This window comes from Triticum aestivum, chromosome 3D (genome assembly GCF_018294505.1).
Source record: "Triticum aestivum cultivar Chinese Spring chromosome 3D, IWGSC CS RefSeq v2.1, whole genome shotgun sequence".
NCBI lineage: Eukaryota > Viridiplantae > Streptophyta > Magnoliopsida > Poales > Poaceae > Triticum > Triticum aestivum.
This window is the reverse complement of record NC_057802.1, coordinates 464,047,013-464,056,608: the sequence shown is the minus strand read 5'-3', so window position 1 is coordinate 464,056,608 and position 9,596 is coordinate 464,047,013. Positions and strand designations below refer to the sequence as shown.

General features: G+C 45.9%; 1 pseudogene; it reads left to right on the top strand.

The window, feature by feature from the left end:
* Nucleotides 1-847: 847 nt before the first annotated feature.
* LOC123076375 (WUSCHEL-related homeobox 5-like) lies at nucleotides 848-3,965 on the top strand (annotated as a pseudogene).
* Nucleotides 3,966-9,596: the final 5,631 nt, after the last annotated feature.

Here is a 9,596-nt window from a genome sequence, read left to right as displayed (position 1 = left end):
TGATTGGTAAGGACGTGATATAGGTAGGAACTAGTATGTTGCTTTTCTTCTATATATTTTTCTTTCCAAAACATACAAACTAGTGCATATTTCCATGTAGATCCAACAACTGAATAACATGATTCAACTTTTAGGGGAGAAAAATACAGAAAATGTTTGACCGTGTGAGTCACTATTTGACCGCATGAGTCACTAGATGGGCGAATAGAACCAGAGGGAGCACAAATGGCCATGCGCTATTTACATGCTATACTAGGTATAAAGATAATTTTCCATATTAATATGACCTTGTACGCTACCGTATGTGCAATACCTTATTGTTATCATACAAGCGCGGTGCACGACACGTAGCTGGCACACGAGTTACGCCACCCTGCGGTGCTTCTTTGACTTATGGTAGCTGACTTTATAGTGGCTAAGATATGGGCCCACGAACAAACTGGCCCACTTGTCACTAACCGAGAGTCACTTGATGTACGTCAATACAATCTGAGCCCCTCTTCACCTGCCGACTCCACGCCTTTTAACCTCGTGGCAACACGGCCCGCCCGGTGCCATTCAGTGCCCGTGTCTACGCATATTTCTGTATAGATCTAACAACTAAGGAATATGACCCCACTTTCAGGGAAGAAAACACAGAAACCGTTTGACAGCGTGAGTCACTAGATGGGCGAATAGATTGAGAGGGAGCACAACAGGCTATGTGTCTTTTACGTGCTATAATTTGTAGAAAGTTAATTTTCCGTAATGATACCAGCTTGTACGTTACTATATGTGAAGTCTTATTGTTATCACACAAACCCGGTACGCGACAGACTTCTGTTAGCTGACTTTCAATGGCTGACATATGGATCCACAAACATACTGGCCCACTTGTCACTGCCCAGAGTCACTTGATGTACGTCAAGTCAATTTGAGCCCCTCTCCGGCCATCCCTCGTCACCTTTTGATCGCGCGGCAGCACGGCCAGCCCGGTGCCGTTCGGCGCCTGAGTGCACGCGCTCCACGCCCCTTCTCTCCTCCAAACCCTTACCCTCCAAGCACCTTTAAAACCCCCAGCACCCCTCCCGACTGCAAGCACACACAATCGCAAAGGCTAGCCAAGCGCAAAGAAGATCCATATACATCCTCCCTAGCTAGCCATGGAGAGCGTTGGCCACCACGACGAAGCCGCCACCCGCCTGTCCCTTTCCCCTCCCCGCCGGCACCGCTCTCCCTGACGCCATCGCCCAACTCGGCGGCGCTGGTGAACGCGCACTGGGTGCCGACCAGGGAGCAGCTCGCCGTGCTGGAGGGGCTGTACCGCCAGGGGATGCGCACCCCCACCGCCGAGGAGATACATCAGGTGACGGCGAGGCTGCAGGAGCACGGGCCCATCGAGGGTAGGAACGTGTTCCACTGGTTCCAGAACCAGCACGTCCGACTGCGCCAGAGGGAGAAGCAGCAGCGGTCCGACTACTTCGCCAGGCAGTTTCGCCGTCCCCAGCCGCTACCCGTGCTCCACAGCCCCTCTGGCCACCCCTTCTCCCCGGTCTAGCTGCAGGCGCCGCCGGCGCCGAACACTCCTGCATGCAATGGAGAAGGTACGCCCGGACACGAACGCTCCATCTCCGCCTTCGACACGCCATTCAATTAAATCTACTTTTGGCAATTGGCATGTACGTCTTGATTAGCTTACAAATGCGCCTGTGCGCTTCCTAGCCTAGCTTTATGTTTGGGTTTTAGCTGGAAGGGATATGCATCTACGACTTTCCATTGCAACCCACACGGCTTTCATGCGTCTGCTGGTCAAAGCTGGTCGTTGGATGGGATGGCATCCATCTGGGCAAATTACTAGCACGCATGAATGTTGACTCATCTATAGTCGTCGTTTCAGATAGTGACATGATGGTAGTTTGGCATCATCTTTTCGCTTGTAGTAGCACCTGCCGTTTATCGTTTTTGCCAGCACTATGTGTCAACCGGCTGATCTTTTGCAAAGATCAGCCGGGTAGCTAGCTGGCCGTAAGAGCTGTACCTCGATAGATGTTGGATCAAGCAGTAGCCATCGCCTCGCAACATCGCTCGTGTTGCGAGCCGTCGTCCTGGCAACATCATCCGTGCCGCGAGCCGTGGCTGCAAAATGTCGCCGTTGTTGTGAAAGTTGTGGTCGCAACACCGACGATGTTGCAAAACCCGGAGGCTTGCGGCACCCAGCCTTGCTCACAGCCGTAACTTGCAATAGTGCCGTCTGTTGAGGTCATCACACCCATGACTCCACCGCTCCTTCGCAGCTACGGGGGCTGCCGCTCGCAGCATTGTTCGATGGTCTTCTCTGGCAGCGATGGTGCAGCGCCCCTGCACAAAAATTGCGGTGATGGTGCATGGCTCCAAAAAGGAGATGCCATGCAACAACGGCAACAACCTTGAAGGATCAGTATGGTAGCTGCTTGGAGAGGAATTGGACAGGCATGACCTGCCAAACAAAAATCAATTTGGTGAAAAGGGCATGTGTCGGGAAGAAGACGATGACTCGAGGAGATAAGGTTGCATATGTGGCTGATTCGTAGTACGTGTAGCGCTCAGCTGGTCGGTCCGCAACACGCCCCGCATTGCGCTCAGCTGCCTGCAACACGATCAACATTGCAAACACCTCTGAGTGGTCAGAAGGGTGTTGCGCGCCGCACGATCAAACGTTGAAGAGTCCGTTGAGGAGAATCCTTTTCCTTCTCATCTTGCCCACGAAGTGTCGCTGCGTAGAGTGTCAATGGAGCAGGGAAACCCTTGCAGTCATGGTCACACGATTTTACGTTGCAGGGCTAGGCTATGCATCCTGCTGCTGCTACCTTCTGTAGCTCTTTTAATCTTTTCTGCACTGTACATGAATGCGCGCATGCCCCAGATTGGATGGAATTAACCGTCCTACACCGACGTGTCCAGACCTAGCGATAAATTCTGCTCATATTGTAGGAAGATGGAAAATTTCTTGTGGGCCTCACAGTGGAACGACGCGTGCCAGCCAATCCAGCAGCGAGTAGTTTGTGTTTGTACCATTTTTTATTTATTAACTTGATCAAAATGACCATGATCGATTTATATTGCTCCTGTTTCTTTGAGTATCAACGAAACCAACTTCATTTATTATAAGAGAAATCTGTTTGGATATTCAGTGTAAGTTTATGAGCTTTCTGCTTCCCGATATTTTGCTCGACGTTGAGCAAAATATGGGAAACACACAAAAGATACTATCAATCCAAACATGCCCTCGAATTTTGGTTATACTGACATATTTTTCGTTGGATCCATATTCCTTTTTCTTGCAGCAATGTACATGCAGCAGCCATGCTACATGTCAGGCCAGCAGCACAGGCCGTGGCTAATGCAACCTACTACTCACAGATGCAGCCACAGATAATGTATCCGAGTGCGGAGATGATGGCGCATGGCAATGTACAGGCACAGGCGCAGGCCGCCATGTACTACCAGGCAGCATCTCCGAACAACTCCAACACTCAACAAATGCGCGTACTCCAGTTCCCCCCGGCCGCCGGCAGCTACGGGGCGCCTGACGCCTACTCCCACCGCCCCGTGCTTCTGAATCTGTTCCCACAGCACCCCACCTTTGCAAATCGCAAGAAGACCCATCGCGTCGGGAGCGTTGGCTCCGTGAGGCCATCGACCTCAGGGTCGATCTCTTGGGAAACGGAGAGTCCCAAGATCCCCAATAGACACATTTTTGTCGATCTAAGACTTCTTTGGTGAAGGCTACTGAAGGTGATGCATGATTGTTGATATGCTCGACAAGTACTTTGTTGAAATCATATAAGCTATCTCTCAGTCTCATGGACAAGCCATTGAGTAGATGTACCAGTTTTCTTTCATGGGATATTTAGTTGGAATGTTGGTTTACTTAGGTAATTAGGAGGAAAATGTGTATTGCTTCATAAACTTGAAGCGTGCATCGGAAACCTTGTTAAATTTCATTGAGTTAGTCCAGTTAATTTTTTTTATTGCAAGGTGCATGTTCTATTTTGGTTTTAGCTTGTTTCATCATATCATTCATCTAACCATGGGCATGGAACAGTCGCCAATGTTCTCAATAGATTTCAGGTATCACCCCCTTTTCATAAGAATATAATTTTCCTGTTACTTTTAAAGGTCTATTTGAAATGATTGTAAGTTTTGAATGTCTACCGACGTTTTGTTCTCGCTTGAGATACAAATACATGTGGGTACACACAAACTATAACCGCTCCAAACATCCCTTTAGAGAAACTCGGAGGTGTATAGAATTTTCTTTTCTTGTGAGAAAAAGAGGTATATTGTTCGATTAGTTGTTTAAGTCAGGAAGTGTGAAGCACACACAAGCATATCATGTGTAAACATTGTAGACGAGATAAGTATCATGGTCAAGCTCACACTACAATTTTGCTCGACATACCTAATGTTTTAGGCGTTACTGTCACATACCAAATTTCACAAATTTGACCCTCATTAGCTTTGCATTCTTTCTCTGGATTAATTCCAGAAAATGGTTAGCCCATTTTCCAAAAGGAAATTGAGCTTGAGCTTAACTTGTAAATCTTTTTCTAACTATATATTCTCTTCCAATATAAAAATTACAAGCCCAAGATTGTTGAGTAAGCATTTTTTCTTCAAAATAATCCCTTTTTAAACCCCTTTGTGAAGAGGCACCTTTTTAGACACAAATTTTCTACCAACAAAATTACGGTAGTATCTTATGACCATGTATATTCCAACTATGCTAATACATGAGATGCTCCAGTACAATTTTTTATTTCCAAAACTACCAAAGTAACAAAAAAATTGGTATCTAACCTTTGAGTATTGACCCCAAACTTTTTGTGTAGTCTGTACACCTCATTCAAAAGCTACCCTATTAGTTTCAGCCCCAAGATTTTCCATTTGATACCCAAACTATTTTTTTCTTCAAATCTCGGCAGTAGAAAATTTGCACCATTTTAGTGAAGTGTCATTTCATCTGAAATCTTCGTAGATCCTACAAAACACCTAGGGACCCGGCCATACCAACTTGCAGCCCAAACATCGGGCCCTAGGCTCGAAACCATGTCTATGCTGATGATGGCGGTGGTAACCACACATGACAGAGCGGCAATAGTGCAGAAACAATTTTTTGTTGCGTACTGCTCACGTTGTGGCACTTCTACCGCGTTGTTTCACGATTGTGCACTCGTGGACGCATCCTGCACCCCTCCCCTCACGACCCCCTCTTTCACTCACTGTCTCGGTCAGGCCATGAGCTCCGCCTCAGGCACGCGTCGAGATGAAACTGCCACCACAATCTCCACAGTGGCAAACCACCGGCGCCACCTAAAAATATCTAGCAAGCACTCCCATGGACACCATTACCTCTGGGAACACCGGAGATGTCTTCAATGATCCAACCCGAGCAGTCAGTCGCCATGACCACGAGCTTAGCTAGAAATAGAGCCCCTCCCTAGCCACTCAAAGCACCCGCGTCAGCGGGGATGGAGATGGGGTCCCCTCGACACCACCCTGACAAGGCGGCCTCGGTGTCATCGAGCACAAGATCAAGCTAGGTGTGTGAAAGGGTGCTCAAGAGCTCGGTCTCGATCACTTGCCTCCTCGGGTGCACAAGCCACCTATTGTGGTCGTCCCACCTCTAAGGACAGGAGGAAGAACATGTCAGAAAAATCCCATGCCCCTCGTAGGATGGGCTCTGACATGTCCCATGCTGGAGTGAGTCATGTATGGTCTTGTCGCATCCCAGGTAATGGACGTGAGATGGGATGCTTCAAGGGGAAGCTAAGCCCATGATGGCATATGTCAGGAGAGGACGACTCTGAGAACAACTCTTGATGTCCTCTGGGATCCCCGAGGCTCTAATAACCCACAAGTGTAGGGGATCTATTGTAGCCTTTTAGATAATTAAGAGTGTCAAACCCAATGAGGAGTTAAAGGTAGTATTTGTATTCTCTAAGGTTCTATCAACCATAGATACAACCCTATGTACACCAAATGTTTGCTTTACCTAGAAACAAGAAATGAAACTCTTTTACAGTTATAAAAGGGATAGTTGGCAAGAAAGTGACGAACTTGGAAATAATGGTTTGTTGATGTAATGCAAAGGAACAAAAAGTAAAAGATAGCGAGTGTGGAATAGCTGCGATAGGAGGTGAAGAATTGTCCCTAGGCAATTGGCTACAATAATCATATATTGCAGTTTTATGTGAGAGAGGCCTATGCTAACTTACAACAAAATCCATTGATAACATGTACGTATGATTGAAACCCCTATCAAGCGTCCACAAATAGTAAAGATTCATTAGGGTAAAAAACAACCATAGTTATCTCAACATACTACTAAGTACTAACCCTAAAGTGTGATCCACATACACACAAACTTGATCATATTTGGCACACCGTCTGGTCTCTGCATAGTTATCTCAACATACTACTAACCCTAATGTTTGACCCACATACCTGCGTGCTCATATGATGGGCACCAAAGGACAACAACACATCAACATACAACTCAAATCAGTCATAATATATCGCCAATGAATAACATGACAAAACGAATCTACTCGGACATAATAAAGTTGCAATAGATCATTGGATACTAATTAATAGCATGAACCACCTTGTTTAAGCAGAGGATTACAAAGGTGTATGGGAGAGTGGACAAAACTATAGAGAGGGAGGAAGGCGATGGAGATGGTGTTGAAGTTGATGGAGGTGATGGACGATGACTGTGATTTTGGTTTCCCCAGCATCATTCCGGCATTGCTGGAAGAGAGGGGGAGAGGAGCCCACCCTCCTTGTTCTTCCTTGGCCTCCTCAATAGGTGGTGATAGGTTTCCTCCTCTAGTACATTCTGTCCATGGCCCCAGAGGGCGAAAGCCCCCTCCGGCATTTGATCTCTATTATGATTTTCTCTCCATTTCTGCTACTTTCCTAAGTCGTTTCACCATTTCTTAAGCTAGATGAGTTTTTGTGCCAATTGGCGTGGAGATCAACTGTAGCTAGAAGTTAAGGGAACTACATGGAACATAAAACGGAAGTCAGGTGAACTATTTGAAGAGACCAACAGAAGCAATTGGCGTAAAGACCAATTGCAGCCAAGAAGAGAAGCGACCAACTGCTCGAAGTTAAGCGAATTATTTGGAGGTTTTTTCCCTTAGCTGCATGCAAATGATTATGGTTATAATGTGTTTGTATTTTCCTTGATGATGCTCATTCCCATAGCTGATACTATGAGAAGGTTCTACGCGATACTCAGAAGCTTTATTTATCGGTACATAAACCATTTTCTTGAGAAGGTGAATGTACTATGAAGATTTTTTAATACTTCGGCCTTTCCTCATCTCATAATTGCGAGGAAACAACAAAAACAAAGAAATAAAGTAATTCATTGGCCAGTCAGAGCAAGCCAATGACCGCAATGATAGAAAGGGGAACCGCACCCCCCACAACAAATTACCTAAACCATCTGAATCGTGCACCCCCACCCAAAAGCACATGGTTAGAAGGAAGCCAGGTGAACTGACCAGATGATTCACATGCCAGGGGAGAGCCCGATCAATGAGAACATGCAGCAGCATCGTACTAAGGCCAGGCAGAGATTCCAAAACACGCCATCCAGCCAGGCGCAACGTCCAAACGTCGGGCAGATAACAATGTGCAAAGTCTGGGCAGACAACCAAAACACGCCATCCGGGCAGACCGCAACATGTAATGGTCGGGCAGACAGCCAAAACACACCATCCGGGCAGACCACGACGTGCAAAGGCCAGGAAGACAGCCAAAACACGCCTTCCAAGCAGACCACAATGTGCAAAGACTGGACAGATAGATCAATCCAACCGCGGCAAACAAAGCTAGATGATACCTCAAACGAAGCAAAACAATACAGGATCTATATGCGATCTTGCATGCAAGGCTGGATGTACACCATCTCGTCAGTGCCTTACCTCTGCGCAAGAAGATGGGACCAAATTCATTGATGGTGAGTAGCTAAGCCTTACGGGTGTTTCCAACGCATACGTCTTTTTTCATGATGTGATCCACCAATCGACCGTCAAAAAGGGCATAGGAATGACCAATCATCCCAGGCTCAGTCGAGCATCACTCCATTGGGTGCCCAAAGAGGCAAACCAGCACCCAACACATGGGAACATCAAGAAATGAAACCAAAACGCCAAATGAACCATTTCAAGGAGTTCTTTTTGGGAATCATCTTCATTATATGATGCAAATTAAAAGCAAAGGGGCCACCCATTCCAACACCGAGACCTGCAGCAAAATTGGGTTCTTTTTCTCCATGAGTCTCGGGACTACCCGAGAGGTACTGATAAGACTATTAAAGAACGCGGCAACCACTAGGAGCGCATCCACGAGACAAACACCATAGCTATCATTTAAAGAAGAGACAAATAAAATAAGCACGGAAGCGCTCCACAGGAGCTCCAAAAGCACCATGGATACAGTCACACCGCAGGAAAAATGAAAGACACGACAAACCAAAGGCATCGGGTTTATGAACATCTACTTTACGATCGTAAAAACAGGATTGGATTCCACCATCACTGAGATAGCGGAAGAACACAAAAGAAATCATCAAGGCATCGAATGCTATAGTCAGCGGGTCCAAAACGACCTTTGATCCAAGACACCACATACTAAGATTACACAACAAACATTCCGGCAAACACCTCATGAAATGTCTAACATCTCCTCGTACTCGCAACACCTCTCTAAGCATAGCTAGGCAGAACACGAAGGTAAACATGTTTAGCATGATAGAGAATCATGAGGTAAATGAAGAAACATAACACTAGTAGATAACTCACAAGAGATAACTCTACCGAAGGTAAATCTTCTATATCTAAATAGCTAGCCCCCACTAACCTATTTTTTTACTATGTCCCACTAACCTATTTCTCTCAACATGCAAGCATGCCACCTCATCACACAACATGCATGGGGAAAGGCCCGCTCCCACTAATCTATTTTTTTCAACATGCAAGAATGCCACAATATCATGCAACATGTATGGGAAAAGACTCACCTCAACATGCAAACATACATGAGAATTGTCATTTCATTATGTTATTTATATTTAATAAATAATTTACAAATACACAATAACTAATATGTATTAGCAGTTTTAGCTCTTATACTATTACTCCAAATATTCATGTTTCATGTGGTGAATCTCACTAAAAAATGTTGCAAATTATTCCCGCAACAACGTGCAGGGAATCATCTAGTTACTAAAAGTAATGCGGTAAGAGAGAGAGAGAGAGAGAGAGAGAGAGAGAGAGAGAGAACTAGTGGTGCGCGATGGCGATAAGATATTTGTTTGGCGAGTTCAATCTTTGGTAGAAGAGCTACATCTAGTTGGAGGGACTTGTGATTGCACATAGGAGCAAACCCCCTCCCTCCTATTCTCCTCAACATGAAGTCCCTTGAACTTTAGTTCATTTTACTCGTTGTAGATCCTTCTCAGCGATCTCCAAACCTTCAGCAGACTTTGTCTTCGGTGACCATAATAACTCTTAGTCACTCAGATAGAAGCCTAATCGTCTAGAGAGTTAGTAGCTCTCAATAGA